Genomic DNA, 20878 nt, shown 5'->3' with positions numbered 1-20878 from the left:
ATAGAGTACAACTGTTTTAGAGCTGAGAAGTTGAAAGACTCCTTCCTCTATCATTTTCCGGGTAGGAAAGATGATTTTGTAATACTCCAATCTTTGAATAATTTTCCTGCTTAAAGTGTTATGATAGAGGTGAGTCTGGATGGCTAAGTCAGGTAAGCAACTGCCTTCAGCTCAGGTCATGACTCCAGGATCCTGGGATCGAGCCCTGAGTTGGGCTTCCCACCCAGTGGGGAGCCTGACTCTCACTCTGCCTCTGCTGCTCCCCCTGGTTGTGTGCTCTCTCTCTCTCCCATTCTCTCTCTGCGAAATAAATTTAAAATTTAAAAAATATTACTAAAGCTTACTTAACAGCATTAATCACTAGGGCAATGCAACCAAAACTACAATAAGATACCATCAAAACCTTTTATGCCGATAAGAATAGATTAAAAAAAAACTTGAACAACTAAATAAATCAAAACCTGATAATACCAACTGGAGCAAACTGGACCTCTCATACTGCATCACTGGTGGGAATGCAATATGGTACAGCCACATGGAGAAATAGTGTGAGAGTTTCTGATAAACATGGTCTTATCTTAAGGCTCAGCAATCCCCCCTCCTAAATATTTACCTAAGAAAAATGAAGACATAGGTCTACACAAAAACCTGTGTACAAACATTTAAAGGCTTTATTTGCAATCACCAAAAACTGGAAATATCCCAAGTGTCCCTCAGCTGGAGAATGGATAAACAAACTATGGTTGGACTGCTACTCAGCAACGGAAACAAACCACTGATGTATGCAACATGCAACATGGCAAATTTTAAATGCATTATGCTAAGTAAAAAAAAAAAATCAAAAACAAAAGTTACACATTGTATGATTCTATTTATTTGCTATCCTGTAAAAGGCAATATAATGGGAATAAAAATCCAATCAGTGGTTGCCAAGGGCATATGATGGAGAAATTGACTGTGTCAGTAGAACTCAATGAAGTCGTAGAAGATTCTAGTATTGTTCTCATTACATGAAACTTAGTAGTAATGAAAATAGGGGAAGAAAAAAAAATAATGTGCAATAAATCAGCCAAACAGTTATAACTAGAATGTCTGTATCCCATGAGTCATTACCTGTGGACCAAATTTAAGAGGAAGTGACCTTGTTAGCTGTCCTTTCACTATTTCCTGATAGTAAGATAAAGTTAAAAATGCTCTGCTTTTGCATGTAGACTTTCTGCAGTAATAGTCCATTAAACAAAATTTAATTTTAAAATATGTTAAACATATAGAATAGTGAAAAAAGCCTGTGCCCATATAAATTTAATAAATGCTATAATTTTGCCATATTTGTTTTGATGCTTCTTTAAAAAGCAATACAAGGCTACAATACAGTTGAGGTCCCAAATTTATCCAATTTCCCACATTCCTTCTCTAGAGGTAGCCACTGTCCTGAAGCTGGTATATATCCTTATATTTCAAGGATTTATCCATGTTGGTAGATGTCAGGAGATTTCACTAATTTTATTTTTTTTAAGATTTTATTTATTTATTTGATAGACAGAGATTACAAGTAGGCAGAGAGGCAGGCAGGGAGAGAGGAGGAAGAAGGCTCCCCGCAGAGCAGAGAGCCTGATTCGGGGCTCGATCCCAGGACCCTGAGACCATGACCTGAGCCGAAGGCAGAGGCTTTAACCCACTGAGCCACCCAGGGGCCCCAATTTTATTTTTTTCCAAATTTTTATTTAAATTCAAGCTAGTTAACATATAGTGCAATACTGGTTTCAGGAGTGGAAATTAGTGATTCACCACTTAGATAAAACTCCCAGTGTTCATTCCAGAAAGTGCCCTCTTTAAAACCAACCCATAACCCATTTAGCTCACCCCCCCACCTCCCTCTATCAACCTCTGTTCTCTAACGTTAAGAGTCTCTTATGGCTTGCTTCACTCTCTTTCTCTCTCTTTTCTCCCCTTCCCCTATGTTCACCTATTTTCTTTCTTAAATTCCACATAGGAGTGAAATTACATGGTATTTGCCTTTCTCTGACTTATTTCTCTTAGCATAATAGACGCTAGCTCCATCCATGTCACTGCAAATGGCAAGATTTCATTCTTTTTGATGGCTGAGTAATACTCCATTGTAGACATATACCACATCTTTATCCCTTTATGAGTCAATGGATATGTGGGCTCTTTCCATAGTTTGGATATTGTTGATAATACTGCTATAAACATCGGGGTACATGTACCCCTTTGAATCTGTATTTTTGTATCCTTTGGTTAAATAGCTAGTAGCACAATTGCTGGAGCATAGGGTAGCTCTATTTTTAACTTTCTGAGGAAACTCCATACTGTTTTCCAGAGTGGCTGCACCACTCTGCATTCCCACCAAGAGTGCAAGGGGGTTCCATTTTCTCTGCATCCTCACCAAGATCTGTTGTTTCCTGTGTTGTTAATTTTAGCCATTCTGACAGGTGTGAGGTGGTATCTTATCGTGGATTTGATTTGTATTTCCCTGATGATGAGTGATGTTGAGCATCTTTTCATGTGTCTGTTAGCCATCTCGATATTTTCTTTGGAAAATTGTCTATTGATGTCTTCTGCCCATTTCTTAACTGGATTATTTGTTTTTTGGGTGTTGGTTTGAGAAGCTCTTTATAGATTTTGGATATTAACCCTTTATCAGATATGTCACTTGTAAATATCTTCTCCCATTCCATAGGCTGCCTCTTAGTTTTGTTGATTTTTCCTTACTAACTTTAATTATTATATAATACCCCATTGCATGATTACAGACATTTATAATCACTACTAGTCATCATTACTACAAACAGTACCCCAGTGAACATCTTCATAGCATCTCCTGGGGCATCTTCATAGCATCTTCAAAGCTTCTCTAGGTGCAGGATTTTCAAACTTTTATGGCCAATCCGTATGGTGAAAAATAATTTCACATTCTATTCCACATATGCCTACGTGCATAGTATATCATCACAGGCCGAGCTGCCTAGAAGGAGATCTGTGTGACAGAAATCTGCGTGCAGGGCATTTATTGGGGAGTGTCCTGGGATCAGCACTTGTGGCAGAGTGAAAGAAGCAGGAATGAGCAGAGAAAGTTTTGGGGTCTAATGAAGTGGCATCAAAAGCCTCAGTTGATCCCACATTTGCTGCAGTGATCTTTCATCAGAGTAATTTTGAATGGGGGCAAGGGAATCAGGACTTTATATACCTGCATTGACCAGTTACTGGATACAGCTGCACCCAGGAAGAGGGCGTGACCTTGGGCAAGTAGCTCTCTTCCTGGAAAGAGTCCTGGAGAGGGACTCAGCTAAAGCTGTAGACTGCCAACCCTCGCAGCAGCTGTGTGAACTAACACTTCAGTCCTAGAGAGGGAGAATCAAGGTGGCCCACAAAACCATCCCTAACCTAATATTTTCTCTTCTGTTTCATTTATAAAAAATGTTTTTGTAACCCTTAAATCAATCTCACAATCCACTAATGCATCATGAATCACAGTTTGGAAAAAAACTGCTTTAGAGTAGATACCCAGAAATGGAATTGCTAGATGGTAGGGCATATGTATTTTCAATTTTACTAAATATTGCCAAACAGCTTTCCAAAAGGATTTGGCCATTTAACATTCCCAGCACTAAAGCACGAGAGTTCCAGTTTTCCTACAGCCTCAATAACCCTTGGTGTCATCAGATTTTTAAATGTTTGCCCATCTGATAGATGTATTACTGGGATAATACAGTAGAGAATCTGAAACCCATTCTTTGATGAAAGCGAAAACATTCCCAATATTGTAGTACACCAAAGACTGACTTCCTGCTGGCTTATAAACCACCAAGAGACATGTTTATTTCCCTGATAATGGGATAACGTTCAGTTTTTAGTCTTGCAAAATAAATCTTTTAGTCTTTTTTTTTTTTGAAGATTGTATTTATTTCAGAGCGAGAAAGAGAGAGAGAGCACACGCAAGTGCAAGCATGAGCAGGGGGAGGGGCAGGAGTAGAAGATACCCTACCAAAAGAGGAGCCCTATGCCGGGTTCAATCCCAGGACCCTGGATCATGAACTTGAGCCAAAGGCAGGTGCTTAACCGAATGAGCCACCCAGGTGCCCCCAATCTTTTAGACTTATAATCTGTTCTATAGCTCCTGGCAAAGACGTAACATATAACAGCACAAAATACCTGTAGATCGAAGGAGAAAATTCTATGCCTTGAAACATGGCATTGAATATTTCACTTTTTTTGAATCCCCTAGGCAGTGTGGTTTGGTAGAAGCCTATTGGCTCAGGAATTGTGAGGCCTAGACTCTGATCAAGTCCCGCCATGGGATTTGGTAAATTCACTCCACCTTGCTGATCCTCAGTTTCTTCATCTCTACAATAAGGATTTTCCTATGTATTCACGGAGAGTTTGGAATACTGAGTTCTCACAACTGATTGATACTATGTAGCAGAGAAATCAAAGAACCCGGAATCTGGGAATCTGGATTCTAGTTCTAGCTCTCCTCCCACAACTGGATATGTATGATGTTGGACAAATGGTCACACCTTTGCAAATGGTCACTCTGGGGAAAATGAAATGGTTACAAGATGACCTCTAAGGTTCCTTCCCACTCAAAAATCCTATGTTCTGGTTCAGAGAAACATGAAGTCAGTTTATGAAAGCTGACATTCTCATAGAGCCATCATGATGTGGGTCAGTGATACATTTTAAATCCATCTCTAATTGCCTTTCCCACCTCAACTGCACTATAACCCAATCCATTTAGCCCTACCCTCATCCAGTTGCCCCTATGCATTACCTGAATTCTGCCCTCGAGATTTTCCCTTGCAAGCAACAACCATTTTTATTACCTTTAGTATTTCAATCCTTGCTGCTAACCTTATGGCAAACAGAGCCCCGTGCTATGTGATCATCAGGAAAATATGAAACAGAAGAATAGGTTTCTTGTCTCTTCACAGCTCCACTAATTCCCTATCCCTTCTTCGCATAGAGTTTGTTTAAAATGAGCTGTATCGTTATCTACTCTCATCAGCCTGAATCAAGGATTCTGTGGCTCTCCTTTCTTCACTGTGCCATCCACGACCTTCCAGGCAGCACTGCACAGGCCAGCAGGGTTTGCCAGCACTGCCCTATTGTGCCATCTCTAAAAGCCTTTCTTCCATTTCAGTTCGAATACATTCAAATAAAAGCCTCATGCCAACTTCTTTCTGTTTCCCTTTCAGTAGAATTTAAAACTCTGTAAGTTACTATTACAACATCTAAATTCTATTAAATCAGTAAGTGATGTTTATTAAATTCAAAATGCTGATAAAATAATTACAACCAATTATGAAAACACAGGGTTATAAGCAGAGAATGTAGAAGAAGGATATCCATTTCTAGGAGACAGGACAGCAAATGGGGACTGTAAAGAGACTAAAATGGCCTTAGAAGCAGCTTTGGAGATCTTTTTGGTTTTTAATTAAAATCTTTATCATTAAAAGGCCATTTTTCTCCAAATTCTGAGTAAGGTAATTGTTAGAGTTCTCCCCTTCTGGATTAACTTTGCCTTTAATATAAGTAGTTTGGTATAACTGATCAGTCCATCTGTCTGTACACATTTGTAGGGGAGACCAATCCTTATAGACAGCAGAGGCTTAAATTGTTTCTTTCCATTAAGAACCTCGTGTCCTGAATCTGAAAGAATGAGAGGCTATCTCCACCATCCTGGAGAGAGGCACGGGAGAGCAACGCATAGACCATAATGCTCTGCTCCTCTTAGATATCGTCAACACTGGACAGTGACTTTTCCACCAAGAACAGAAAGAAAGGAGAGGAGGAAGCTAGCAACCTCAAGCTATGTCTGGATTATCATATTTCTTCTTTAGAAAGATTAACCTGGCAACAAAAGGAAGGTAGGGTTGAAGAGGAAAAGACAAGAGATAGGGAATCCAATGAGCTGATTCCTACAACATTTCAGGTAAAACAACAACAAACAAACAAAAAACAAACCAAAAAACCCAGCAGTACAGTTTGAACTAGGCCAGTCGGAATGGAGATTGTGATGAGGAGCAATAAGAACGGTATAACTGTATGTTAAAAAGGTAATATCGATTGGCTTTGATGATTAAATGTTTAAGAAGGAGGGTGGGGAGAGGTGCCTGGGTGGCTCAGTCAGTTAAGCATCTACCTTCGGCTCAGGTCATGATCTCAGGATATTGGGATGGAGCCCCAAGGCAGGCTCCCTGATCACTGGGGAGCCTGCTTCTCCCTCTCCTGCTTGCCTCTCCCTCTGCTTGTGCTCTCTCTCTCTCTGTGTCAAATAATTAAGTAAGATCTTAAAAAAAAAAAAAAAAAGAATGAGGGTGGGGAAGAGGAGTTGATTACTCACAGGTTTTGACTTTTGAGATTGGTACATGGTGGGTACTATTCAAGAAATTAAAGAATATAGGAGAAGCAGGTTTGGGGTAAAGATAATGAGCTTACCCTCAAATACATTTTGAGTTTCAGGTGAATTTGGGACCGAGTTGTCTGGAGGCAACTGAATATACATTCCCAAAGCACAGAAGAGAGATATGTGTCTGTCTCCCAGTCTGAGGAATTATACAAGAAACAGAAGTACTTTAAGTTTACTTTTTTCCATTGCAGGTGTTTCCCCTCACCAATAAGCAGAGCATCCCTGTTGTTTACCCTTGCAGAACACATGTCTGGGCCAATCAAGAAAAAAGAAAAGACTCTATGTTGTCTGATTTGTTGAGCTTCATGTTTCCAAATATCCTAGCTGTAACAACAGTGCTGAGTCCATGAGAAAAGCTGACTCATATTTCCTGCAAGTCAGCACAGATGCCCAACCTTCCAAATTATTTGAGCCTTTGGCCACTCCCAAAGAGAATCAAAGTGTAGGAACAATTTATGAGCATCTCTTTCATTTGTTGAGAAAATTCCAGTTCATCTGTTGTTTTTTTCAGAGTTTATAAAAAAAAAAAAAAGCTTTTCCTACCTTGTGCCCACCCCTATCCCTATGCACCAAATAGGGGTACCCTTACCTTTTGTAGAAAGTCTAGGTTCTCTCGGGATTCATTCAAATGTTCTCTCTTTGTCACCTTCCATTCCCACAATCAGAATTAATCACTCCACTCCCCCAGTCTCCACAGCAATAGTCCCACCATTTAGTACAGAACTTCTCATAGTGTGATTTTTATTAAAGTGACATGCCTGGGAATATACCTTGTGCCTTAGAGGCATAAGGGGCTTATCTATCTTTGTTTTCCTTTTGTGCCCAGCATAGCACTTTGTGCATAAAATCTGACTGACACAAATTTGTCAAAAGTTACAAAAATATCGTCTTACCATTTAAAGAAAGTCAGGAGGCATAGCTGTCTCTGGACAATGACAGTTAAAAAAGCCACACTCCGTATAAATGGCTTTCTTTTGCAGATCATTTAAAAACTAAAAATTGAAATCAGAAGGACCTGTTGAGAAAGGTAGAAGCATTCACTTGAGGAGGGTGTTGGGAGGTGATAATTTTCAAATTTGTGAAAAAGTGCTGAGTCAAAGATGACTCCTCAGTGGGCCACCAACAGGCTAGACAGCAGTGGCTCAGACTGCTAGAGCCCTCCTGTCCCTGGACACCGCTCTCAAGGACAACATTACATTCTCACTATTATTCTTGTGAGCTGTTCAGATAACTTGTCTTTCAAAAGTATTTAATCTGATTTGTGCTTTTAAGAAATAAGTAGATACTGGGGCGCCTGGGTGGCTCAGTGGGTTAAGCCTCTGCCTTCGGCTCAGGTCATGATCTCAGGGTCCTGAGATTGAGCCCGCATTGGGCTCTCTGTTCAGCAGGGAGCCTGCTTCCCCCTCTCTCTCTGCCTGCCTCTCTGCCTACTTGTGATCTCTCTCTCTGTCAAATAAATAAATAAAATCTTAAAAAAAAAAAAGTGGATAATTTGACCAGATTTCTAATAAATTTCAGTTTGTGGCTCAAATACACTGGAGTGTCATTCTAACACCATTGCACAATGAATTGAACTTGGTAATGTGTGCTGCTTTGTGGCACATCCAAAGAGTTTCTAAAGAATGATAAATCCCTGGTGGAAGGCTTTCTCACCCATAAGGAGGCCCTGTGGCATAGATATAAAGACCACTTTATAGAAGGCTCCAGGTTTTCACTTAAAGACATGGGAAATTTCTGGTATAGCAATTAAAGGTAAATAGATTTAACAGGTGGAGAGGATTAGGCTGTACAATAGCTTGAGCTTCCAGAGCTTTAAACTGTTATTGGTTTCAAAGTTTTCCTTAATGCACCATTCAAACCATAGTATTTAAAAATAACTTTTAAGAAAAAAACCAGATACAGTTTCAGGTGTAAAAAATGGCATAATTTCAGAAATGGCATGAGGCCCAACATCTAAGCCACATTTTTCTATGTGGCCCAGGTCTGCACTGTTAGACTCCCTTGCCCAAATCACATTTAGGGTTTAAGTTTGTTTAACTGTGACTATAGTGACATATGTGTGGGATGTTGGGAGAACTCAAGATAGGACCGTTAAGGGCTCTGAGGTATTTAAAGTCACTTCCTGAGAATACAGTCAAATACTCTTATTGTTTTTCTACTGCTTTTTAATATGTTCTTTCAGAAAGTGTGTTCTTTGAAAAAAGAGTGTTCTTTGATTCAAAAAACAACCAAAACTTCAAACCTTTTCAACTTTTGAAACTTCTAAGAATCCCAGTCGGTAAACTATGCTTGTAACTATACATCCATAATATTTTCTTATTTTTTAAAAGATATATTTATTTGAGAGAGAGAGAGTGCACAGGAGTGGGGGGAGGAGGGGAAGAGGGAGAGAATTTGGAGCAGACTCCCTGCTGAGAAGGGAAGGAGCCCTACCATGCAGGTTCAATCCTACCACCCATGGGATCATGACCTAAGCCGAAACCAAGAGCCTGATGCTTAACCTACTGAGCCACCCAGGTGCCCCATATGTCCATGATATTTTAATTGGCAAAGGTAGATAAAATATTTGCATTTTTTTTCGCCAATTAAAAGAGTACTTTTTCTCTTAAAGTTTTTATTTATTTGCCAGAGAGAGAGTACACACAGGCAGGCAGAGAGGCAGGCTCCCTGCTGAGCAACGAGCCCTACATGGAGATGCTTAACGACTGAGCCACCCAGGTGCCCCTAAAAGAGTACTTTTTGCTGTGCCTCAAAGAGTAATTGACTAGATAGGTCTCACAGGGATTAAAACCGATGAAAGGCTAAATCTGCATCCAGAGAGAACAGGAAGTTTGCAATTGGATTTTTTTTTTTACAGTTTTATTGAAATATAATTGACACACAGGGGACTACACATAGCTAAAGTGTGGAACTTGCTAAGTATGACATAGGTATACACCTATGAAACCATCACCACAGTCTAGATAGTGGACATATCCATTGTCCCCAAAATTCTCTTAGGGCCCCTTATACCATAATCTCTCCCTTGCAATCACTGACTGGCCTATAGCCATGCCCTCACACTGGGGATAAAAACACGGTGGGTGACACAGGCACCAGGAAGAAGGATCCAGCCTGGTAAAGATATTTAATTTTTGGTTATATGGAGTGAAAAACTCCATGCATGTAGGATGTATCGACTCAGTATTTCAAATCAAAAACCATCTTGATCTTTTGATCTTTATAACTTTATAGAATGTTTAATTATTTCAAATGTAGCAAAAACTTGCTTCTTTCTTTCTTTCCTTTTTTTTTTTTACAACATTCCTCACACAAGAGTGATTTTTAAAATGAAATTTACCCAGAGCTGTAATCACTTATTTTTTAATGAAAATTAATAGTATCAATTAGACATGCATTTAGAATAGTTGAACATAAATGGAGGGGCACATTGTCTGGGCCATTTCGGAGCAAACGTTTACAAGACCATAGAGCATATTTTATGGTCAGAGAGCACAATTTTTCAGTGCTAAAAATTAATTGGTCCTACATTAGTACTTTTCATTATTATTATGTGTTAACTATCTGAGCTAAAAAGTTACACTAATTCTTATTTCTTGGGTGGTGGTTTCTAAACTTATATGTAATGGTTCACTGAACCCTTTAATGGGACCAAACAATCCTACTGATTACCAAACTCATTTACAATTTTGGGGAGGAAACTCACCTGATACCTTAAAAAAAATACATGGTTTATAAAGTAGAATAGGAGTTATTGTTTACTGGGTAGAGTTTCAGTTTGGGATGATGAAGAAGTTCTAATGATGGCTGCATAACAATGTGAATATACTTAATGCCACTGAAATGAATACTTAGAAATAGTTAAAATAGTACATTTTATGTAATGTATAATTATCCAAATAAAAAGATTAAAATTGATGTGATAGCAAATTTCACTAGAAAATGCACAGCTTAGCACTTAAAAATCCATTTGGAACTACAACATCAATAAACTACACACTCATGGGGCACCCAGCTGGCTTCGTTGGTAAATCATTCGACTCTTGATCTCAGGGTTGTAAGTTCGAGCCCCATGCTGGGGGAAGGTATTACTTAAAAATAAAATCTTAGGGGGCACCTGGGTGGCTCAGTGGTTAAGCCTCTGCCTTCAGCTCAGGTCATGATCTCGGGGTCCTGGGATCGAGCCCCGCATCGGGCTCTCTGCTCAGTGGAGAGCCTGCTTCCCCCCCGCTCTCTCTGTCTGCTTGCCTCTCTGCCCGCTTGTGATCTCTCTCTGTCAAATAAATAAAATCTTAAAAAAATAAAATAAAATAAAATCTTAAAAAAAACTACACACTTATAACAGTACATATTATTTTCCTTAGTAGCACATTGTACCAAAAATGGTTAAGAATGACTGACTTGGATTACCACTTGCAATAAAAAAACCCCACACCAGTGATAAATGTACTTATCAAATAGCACTGATTAGGCAACTATAAGTAACACTAAGAAGACATACAAAACACTTAGAAACAACTTACATTATTTAACAATTTTCAGTGAAAGTAATATTTTTCTGTATACAGTCTTATGTGATTGATGCTCATACATTTTTATAAGGAAACTGAAGATCAGAACATATAATTTGACCAACTTAGTGTTGAATAGGCTCAACTTCAGGTTTTTTTGTTTTACTTGAAATTCAGTTCTTTGGCCCATATATTGCCCAAAATATAGACACAGATGTCATACTGCAAACTGTTCCCAACTTCCTTGCTCTAATGGCTTTCAGTTGCAATTACAGTAAAATCTGATCTTGTTTCTTATTTTCTTAGGCCCTGGGGGAATAGGCCCTCATTCACCTCTCCAGACTCATTCCAGGCTCCTCTTTATACTTTAGATTTTCCAGCACCAAACTCCACTCAGTTCTAATAGCCAAGATCCTTATTACCACAGATCCTTTGCACAGCCATTCCCTCTGCCTTAAACAATTCCCCAGGCCATTTCTCACATTACTGACTCCTCATCCCTCAGATGAGCCTTTCCTGACACTCTGTTTTTGTTGTTTTTAACCTATCCTGTTATTTGCTCTCCTAGGATTCTGTTCATCACCTTTGTACATGGTTTCTTCCAAAATGTGTGAAGTATTTATTGTCCCTCTTTTTCCAACTAGTCAGTTCCATGAAAGCAGACCTTTTTCAGTTTCCCTCATGGCTATTTGCGGTTCAACCAATGTTTGTTGACTGACCAACTAACTGAATATGATGGAAGAAATGGAGATAGGAAATAGAGCTGTAAACTTGGTTAGTAAAAGGGATAAATGGGATAAAAGGGACAAATATTCTGCACAATCAAGAAAGTTGATTTGAAACTAGAGGGACTTTTAGGGTCCCATGTCTCCTTCATTTGACCATGGAATAATATCTAACATTCATTGAGTACTTTCAGGCACTACGCTAAGCACTTCACATGTATTACACAATTTAACCTCAGAACAACCCTGTTGCTGTAATCAACCTTTATTACTCTCATTTCTCAGAGGCAATTTGCCAACAGCCACTAATGGTGGAGCCATAGCCAGGTTTAAGTAGGCCATATCCCATCAATCCAATGTAATCGACACCCCTTCAGTCAACAATAGGAGTTTTATCAACGTACTTTTCAGAGAACCCCCCTGAATTCCCCATTTTACCTGACCTTCAGAATCTTGGGACCGAAACCTACTAGGTGGTTGCTAACCCCTCAGGGGGTTTTCTGGGGGAAGCTGAGCGCTCCTGGTGTAGGAGCAGCCGCTCAAACGGACGCGTGATGCTCTGGCTGGGCAATGTCAGGACGGTCGGGGCTGCTGGGGAGGAAGGAGGAAGCAGGTCAGTTGGCCCAAGACGGATCCTTGACCCTCGGGGTGATGAAAGGGGAAGGGAAGGTGTTTCTCACCCACGCCCGCCTCAGGCTCGGGATCTCCCGACCGCAGGGGGAACCAGCGCACATTTCCTCAACTACTGCTCGCGTCACTGGCTGGGGCGGCTCAGCCCCGCCCACCTTCTCCGCCCTGCTCAGCTTCAGGCGCTAGGACCCCACAAACCTCAACCCGCCCCCGCCCCGCCCCCTGGGGCTGAGCCTGGCTCGCGATTGGTGCTTATGGGCAGCGATCCCCGCCCCCGCCCCCTCCGTCACTGCCAAGATGGCAGCAGTCGCAGCGGCGGCGGCCGCGGCGGCTGGAGCCAGAGAAGGAGGCGGAGGCAGCCGCGGCTGCGAGGGGAGGGGGAGTCCCGTCTGACTGAGACGGCAGGCCTGGGCGGGCGGGGGTGCCGCGCAGGGCGGAGCGCCGGGCTGGGGATGAGCTAAGCGGGTTTAGAGCGCCGCGGCATTCAGCCCCTGGTGTCCCGCCGCCGTCTGGAAGGGACTGGGCACCGCTCTCCAAGCTCGACCCGCTGCTCGCGCTGGAGCCAGCGGTGAGGTGAGTGCGGGGGTGGCGGCGCGGACAACGGTGGCATGTGGAGCTGTCACGGCCCCGAGCGGTGACAGCCGCGGTCGCGGGAGCGGGGTCGGCCGGGCTCGGAGAGGTGGTGCGGATGGCCGCGACCTCCGCCCGGGGGCTTCTCAGAGCCGGACGGTCCTCGGCGGACTGGGTCCGCTCCGGGCTGGCGCGGCGGTATTGAGAGTAGCGTCCGCACCTCTGTGTTGGACGCGTGGGGGGCTCCGGTGTTTTCATTCCAGATTTTCTATTCCGGGCTGGTTCGGGGCTCTTGTTGTTAGGAGGTGGGGGTGGGGTGGGAGCGGGGGCGGTGAGAGGGGAGGTCCTGAGCTGGGATTTTGACAAGCTCGTTACGTAAGACGGAGGTGGCCTTCCGGAATCCCACCTGCTCGATATTTTAAACAGGCGGCAGCGGGAGCCTGAAGGGCCCCCAGAGGCCCGATTTTCCTCTCAGGGGTCTGCTTAGCCAACCCTAGCCACCGGGGGCCGGGTTAGCGTTCAAGTTGGTCAGTTGCATTTTGTGTGTGTGTGTGTGTGTGTGTGTGTGTGTGTGTGCGCGCGCGCGCGGGCGCGTGTGTGTGTCTGTTTTTGCGGGGGGGAAGGGGGTAAATGTTTCTGGTCGCCACCATTCCCTTTGAAGTTTATCGCTTTCGTGGGGTGGGGGGGGAGAAAAAGGAAAAAAGCTTGTGACCCAAAACTGGGTCGCAGCGACAGTTTTTCATTATCGTGCTTTTAAATGACAGATGTGTTGGAAGATTTTTGTTATTGTTCCAGAGTGCTTTTAATTCAAACGTATGGTTACGCCTGGAGGCTTAGAGAAGGGTTTTTGTCTTACAGGACAGTTATTTGTTGTTTGCAACAGCAGGACAGGCATCAGTCAACAGGCATGTATTTATTTGAGGAGAAAACGCGTGTCAGCCAGCTAGAGACTCGTGAGGACAGAAATTGTATTACTCCGTGAATATGTTATTCTTTCAAACGCATTGTACATTAATTAAAATAATAGTCCAAGTGTGTAAAAAGCAATTTTACAAGATTGCAAGCTGTTGTTTGGTATATAGTCTGTATTTTCTGCTTGCTCTAATCTACCTCTTCTCTCCTTTTGGGGAAAGGAGGCGGAGACACCTGTAAACAGCGTAGCCCAGGTTACACTAATCTATTGTAGTACATTTGAGATTATTGTAAAAAGTAGTCTCTGGGGGACCTAAGATTAGGTGGTAAGTAAGGACTCTTGGGCAAGTTATTCAGTTTATGCTTAGAGTAGATCTGGGATCCAGCTTTTGAAAACTAAGTATACAGAATTTCTGAGCTATTTGAACCCTGTTTGAACTTGTAATGAAATAAAAGATTACATTTGGCTTCTCTTATGGGTACTTTGTTTTGTTTTCGCCAGAATTAAACATTCTGGACAACTTTTACTTCATTTTCACAATTTCCCTTTGAACTGCAGCTCTCAGTAGTCCAGACTACCATATATCATGCCATTATCATCATTATATATATGTTATATAATTTTCTTTTTCGGAATGATCAAAGATAGACTTACTTCATTGTGGAATTTTTAAAGAATGTACTTTTTAGGAAAATTAATTGATCTTGACACCAGCCCAATAGAAATAAAATAAGAGTAAATTTTGGCCTGAGTTTTAAATTTATGTACACAAATTTACACTTTAGAAAACTGGTGAAGCGATATAAATTTTTTGTTTGTGCAAGAGAGCCAGGAAGCTGATGCTGATTTGTTCTGAACTTTTCCACATGAATTACCACTGGCTTAAATAGTTATTGATTCTTAAGCTCCTGGAGCTGTTGGCCTATTTATGGCAGTCTGAATAATAGAATAATTGGAAAGCTATAAGAAGGAATAGAGTATATGAAATTTATTAATTCATTCAAAAATAAAATCATGGCAGAATTGTAAAAAAACACAACTTATTTTTTCATTGAGTGATACTATTTACACTACCTTTTTGTTTCCAGAATTCTTCTAAATAGTCTACCTTCTATGGAAACCTAGATTTAAGCACTGATACAGTTAGAGATGTATATTACAAATCTTGTATCATTCCTATTTAAATTGATGGCTCATTCCAAGTGGAAAACAAAAGTGGCTCTAGCAGAAAAATTGACTGGTTATTCTTGTCCTCTCTGCTGTCAGAGGCTTATCTTGGGGCTTTCCTTTTTCTTACCAGATGTGGAAGATGAGACAGACTGAAGGAAAGCTGATAAAAAAAACTTCCTCTTTGTTTAATACCCTAGATTATTGATCATTGCTTAGTAGAATTTGTGAGTTGGGGAGAAATGAACCACTCTATGCTTTATTAGTGTGTATCCTAGTTACGACTTTGAATTCTAAAACAGCAGTGTAGAACTTTATACGTAAAAGGATTAATTTATATAGTTTGTTACTGTAGTAGGGAAAAATTTATAATAGTCAAAATGCCATATAATAGAGGAATAGTGAAACAAATGATAATCCATGTGGTAGATGCAGTTTTTAAGGGTCCCATTTTCAGAAATATTTACTGACACGAGAAAGTACAGTATAGTGTTGAGAGAAAAGTAAGAATATAAAGAATATACTTTGTTATTATTTATAGTATATCACATATACATGGCAAGAAAATTGGCAGAAAATAATTTTTTTTAAGATTTTATTTATTTATTTGAGAGAGAGAGCAAGAGAAAGCATGAGCTGAGAGAGAGGCTTTTGGAGAGGGAAAGGCAGACTACCCGCTGAGCAGGGAGCCCAACACGGGGCTCCATCCCAGGACTCTGAGATGATGACCTGAGCTGAAGGCAGATGCTCAACTGACTGAACCACCCAGGCACCTCAGAAATAAATATTTTAATAAAATATTAAAAGGTGTCTGGGACGCCTGGGTGGCTCAGTTGGTTAAGCAGCTGCCTTCGGCTCAGGTCATGATCCCAGCGTCCTGGGATCGAGTCCCACATCGGGCTCCTTGCTTGGCGGGGAGCCTGCTTCTCCCTCTGCCTCTGCCTGCCATTCTGTCTGCCTGTGCTCGCTCGCTCTCCTCCCTCTCTGGCAAATAAATAAAATCTTTAAAAAAAAAAAAAAAAGGTGTCTGGTTGATGGGATGATAGGAAGTGTTTATACTTTGTCCTATCTTCTGAATAGTATTACTGTAGTAATGACAAGAGTGACATTAAAAGGTTTTAAGGGTCATAGGAGAAAATCCCCCAAATCCCACAAAACCACTACTCCAATAGGAAGACTATCTTATTATTCATTATTAGAAAGCTAACTCAAAGTATGGTGCTTATGCAGTATGCAATAATGGAAGGAACTAATAATTTAGGTGAAGGCACTCTTCTGGTTACCAGCACCGACCTCCAGTGGTTTTACATATGTATTCTATGTGCTTCTATTCGATGTGCTTCTATTAATTCACATCGTTATTACTCTCCAACCTCTTTTCTATTTGGATCTTACACCCAAACTGTTTTATATTGATAGTGCCACCTGTTGATGGACTGCTTGACTGAGTCTTTCCCTCTTCACCCCATCAGTCAGTAGATAGCAATCTTGGAATGTTTATGAGGTGTCAGATATTTTGCTAGTCACTGAAGATACAGAGGTAAATGAAACATCATTTCTGTCCTGAAACTCTGGCTGAGAACCCTTTCTTCCTTGGGCCAGCAGTACATACTGTGTACTCTGCTTTTCCTGTTCACTACTCACGGCCTGGCACTGCAGTCAGTATCTTTTTGCTGGTGCTCATATCCTCTTTTAACTTTCTTTATGGGAAAATGTTTTGAGGTCCAAACAACCAATTTACAAATAAGGTTTTGGAACATTACTTGATTGTATGTTGGAGAATCTTATATTCAGAAGGACTGCTATTACTGTTATTTTCAAAGTGTGTGATTCTCAGTGCCTTGTTTCCTTCTTTTAAAAAGCACAAACAAGTAGAAACCAGTAAGGAGAAGAGACAAACTATCAAGAAAAATATCAGGGGAGTTTTCCTGCTGTCGCTATACTTTATTCACTAAGAATAGTGAGTCATCAAAATGTATAGTAAGAGAAACTATTTCTGCTGTACTTTTAGTATCTCTTTGGATCCATATAAAAATGCATTTTCCATGTACATATGTACATAAATTCACAGTTTACCTGTTTTCATTTCCAAATAAAAGCTGAAATAGGGAGATTGGAAATTTCTTAAAATTTTTTTTATTTTTATGGCAATATTTTATAGACGATACATTTTCTTGAAAAGCTTTAAAGATACAAAAAAAGTAGTAAGCACACATATACTCATCATACAAAATGTTAACAATTTTTCATTTTTGTTTCAGATATATTTTTAATATAAAAAAACTATGTATATTGGGGTGCCTGGGTGGCTCAGTCAGTTAAGCCTCTGCCTTCTGCTCAGGTCATGATCTCAGGGTCCTGGGATCGAGCCCTTCATTGGGCTCTCTGCTCAGCAGGGAGCCTGCTTCCCCCCCCCCCTTTCTCTGCCTACTTGTGATCTCTCTCTCTGTCAAATAAATGAATAAAATCTTAAAAAAAAAAAACTATGTATATCATAGTTATCACACTGAATGCTTGAAGAGCAGAACTTTATACTGTACTTGAACTTCGCTGATAAAGTTAAAGTCCTTTTTGTACTCCTCAGTTTTATCCTCCCTCCATCCCTCTTCATAGCCCCTCTCAAAGGCAATTGTTATGATAAATTTGATGTGTATCCTTCCATTTTACCTTTTAATAAACTTTACATATAAACAGTACATGACATTGCCTTCAATGCTTTTGGAGAGCTGTTGGCTTTGGAGCCATACTCCCTTGATTTAAATCTGGACTCTGCTACCTAATAGTTTTGTGACCTTAGGAAAATTTTTAAATCTTCCATGCCTCCTCATCTATCAGATAGGGATAATAGATCTGCCTACCTCATAAGGTTGTTGTAGAAAGCAAATGAGTCTATTTATATAAGGTGCTTAAAACTGTGCCTGCCCCCTCCTTTTTAAAAAAGATTTATTTATTTATTTATTTATTTGACAGGCAGAGATCACAAGTAGGCAGAGAGGCAGGCAGAAAGAGAGGGGGGAAAGCAGGCTCCCCACTGAGCAGAGAGCCTGATGCAGGGCTCATCCCAGGAGCCTGAGATCTTGACCTGAGTCCAAGACAGAGGCTTAACCCACTGAGCCACCCAGGTGCCTGCCCCCCCCACTTTTTTAAGTGCTGGCTAATTCAAGCAGCTGCTGATATGATTTTGTCATGGTATACATATTTTGAAACTTTAAATTTTTACCCCCCTCTGCCATTCTTCTTGGCCCTTGTAGGTCTGGCTCATTTGTGTTGACTGGTGTGTAGTGTTCCACAAGAGGATATACTGCAATTTATCATTTACTCTATTAATGAATATTGATTGTTTTCATTTTTAATGTTTTATAACAGTGCCTTGTGAACATCCTTGTATCTCCTGAAGCACACATATCAGTGTTTCTCCAGGTCATGTATCTGATCATCAAATTGCAGGGTCTTAAGATATATGCATCTTTCTCTATACAGAATATTTATATGATATTGACAAACATTTTCTGTTCCTCCATACCAACAGTTAATGTTGTCAGACTTTTGATTTTTTTCCAATCTGATTGGTGTGAAATGGCATTTCATTTTCTATTTTTATTTCCTTTCATCTTTTCTTATATATGAGCATTTTGGGTTGTCTCTTGAGTGATTTGCTTGTACCTGTCCTTTATGCATTTTCTCTTGGGCTGTTTTTTGTACTGCGCTATAGGAGGGTTTTTTTTTAATGTATTCAAGATATTTACAAATGTTAGTGAAGTTTGTTTGTTGGTAAAGTTTGTTTGTATTTGTGTTTTGAAATTTCCAAATTTCTTGAACAATTACCATTATGGACCTAAGTTATTGTGAATTTTACAATATAGTATATTATTAGTCAACTTTACAATGTACTTTCTTAAAATATGTATCTATGTTCTTCTCTTCCTGAAACTATGAGGAAATGTAATGTACTGTAAATATATTTACCTAAAACTATTTAAACTTTTTGGACTTCAAAAGCTAGGTAGAATTTTTATTAATATAATTAGTACCACAATTTTTCTTTCATCCAAAATATGAGTCCTCTGGAGGAGAGTTTCTGCTTCGAAAGTGCTTACCAACTAAGGAATAAGAATGTGCACATATTGGGACGCTTGGGTGGCTCAGTTGGTTAAGCGGCTGCCTTCGGCTCAGGTCATGATCCCAGCATCCTGGGATCAAGTCCCACATCGGGCTCCTTGCTCAGCGGGGAGCCTGCTTCTCCCTCTGCCTACCACTCTGTCTGCCTGTGCTCATGCTCTCTCTCTCTCTCTCTAACAAATAAATAAATAAAATCTTAAAAAAAAAAAGAATGTGCACATATTAAATGACCATAGGCACTTACATGTACGATATGGTAAACTATTCATCAATGTTGAGATTATTTTGCACAGTACTAACTGTATTTCTGTTTTTGTCCAACCTACTATATGACTTAAAGGACCAAAATCAATCTGATTAAGATAATAGCTTCCCTATTATTATCATTTTAAATAAACTTAATTTGGAGTAGTTTTATATTTGTAGAAAAGTTGCAGGGAGTTACCATGTACCCTGTACCCAATTTTCCCTGTTGTTAATATCTGACATTTCTTTGTTAGATTTGTTACAACCAAGGAACCAATATTGGAACATTACTATTAACTAAAGTCCATATTTTACTTGGAATCATTAGTTTTAACTAATGTCCTTTCTGGATTCCAGAATCCTGTCCATAATCCCACGGTACACTTAGTCGTCATGTTTCCTTTGGCTCCTCTGGGCTGTAACTGGCTTTTTCGATTTTCCTTGTTTTGATGGCCTTGACAGTTTGAGAAGTTTGGGTCAGATATTTTGTAAAGTGTCCCCCAGTTTGGGTTTGCATGATATTTTTCTCAGAGTTAGACTGGGGTTTGGGTTTGGGAAAGGATGACCACAGAGGTAAAATTCTGTTCTATCTATATATCTATATCTGTATCTATATCTATATCTATATCTATATCTATATCTAAATATCAAGGATACATATTATCAATATGACTTATCAGTGGTATTTTTAACCTCAGTCACCTGGTGGAAGCAATGTTTGTTTCTCTATTGTAAAATTTTCCCATATTTTACCTTTTGGAAGCAAATCACTAAGTGGAGACCATACTTAGTGGGTGGGGAATTAAGTTCCCACTCCTTGATGGGGAAGTATCAGCAAAATTATTTGGAATTCTTCTGTAAGGGAGATTTTTCTCTTCCCTCCATTTATTTATTTATTCAGTCCATATGGAGTCAAGGATACTCATTTTATAACTTTGGGTTATTATCCTTATACTACTTAATTTTGTTGTTTAAATTGTTCTACCTCTTTCAGGTTAGTTCCTGTGACCAATAGGACATACACTACTGTTTTGTGTTTTTTAGCACTTCTTTACTTTCTGGTACTATAAGGCGCTCCAAACTCATCTGCGTATTCCCTGCCTCAGCCCTGCAATCAATCTTTCTCCAAGGATCCCTGGTTTCTTCTATTAGAGAATATTAGAAACCAAGATCTGGGCCCTGGATGTGCTCATTGATGCCGGGATATCATTGTTTCTTGGCCTTCTCAGGGCACAGACCTAGGAAATGTATGTATGCATCTTAATCCACATATACAAATATACAGCTATTTTTGTATCTATCCATGTGTATCTATATGAAGCTAAACATGAATTTATACTCTTAATCTTTGACTTTACTTCAGTACCTTCTGGTTCATTCTAGCTATACCTCCTTGCTTATGTATAACCTTCCTCTCCAAAAGTAAGAAACCTGACTCTCACCATCTGCCATCCATTTACTTATTTGGTCAGCCAGTCCTGTCATACATGTACAAGAGAAGCAACTGTACCAACTAGAGCATTTTCATGTATAGTTCTTTTGTCTTTAGTCTTAGAGTTTCCAGTCA

General features: G+C 40.1%; 1 protein-coding gene and 1 long non-coding RNA gene across 9 annotated transcripts in view; one reads left to right on the top strand and one right to left on the bottom strand.

The window, feature by feature from the left end:
* DENND4A (DENN domain containing 4A) overlaps positions 1 to 20878 on the top strand; it is a 149164-nt gene that overhangs the window by 2642 nt on the left and 125644 nt on the right. For 7 of the 8 annotated variants that reach the window (XM_047736989.1, XM_047736996.1, XM_047736995.1 and 4 more), the window contains exon 1: positions 12594 to 12869. The exons of the other annotated variant lie outside the window; for it this stretch is intronic. The gene's annotated coding sequence lies outside the window, so the exon portion shown is untranslated. Of the gene's footprint in view, positions 1 to 12593; positions 12870 to 20878 lie in introns of those variants that run through there. 8 annotated transcript variants of the gene reach the window in all.
* LOC125104351 (uncharacterized) lies at positions 7321 to 12471 on the bottom strand. Its single transcript, XR_007128641.1, has 3 exons — positions 12347 to 12471; positions 12110 to 12257; positions 7321 to 7445 (listed from the first exon to the last, which is right to left on the bottom strand). It is a non-coding gene; the product is annotated as an uncharacterized LOC125104351 (long non-coding RNA).

The sequence above is a fragment of the Lutra lutra genome, chromosome 7 (assembly GCF_902655055.1).
Source record: "Lutra lutra chromosome 7, mLutLut1.2, whole genome shotgun sequence".
Taxonomy (NCBI): Eukaryota; Metazoa; Chordata; class Mammalia; order Carnivora; family Mustelidae; genus Lutra; species Lutra lutra.
The sequence above is the reverse complement of the archived record's forward strand: the minus strand, read 5'-3'. Positions and strand labels throughout refer to the sequence as shown.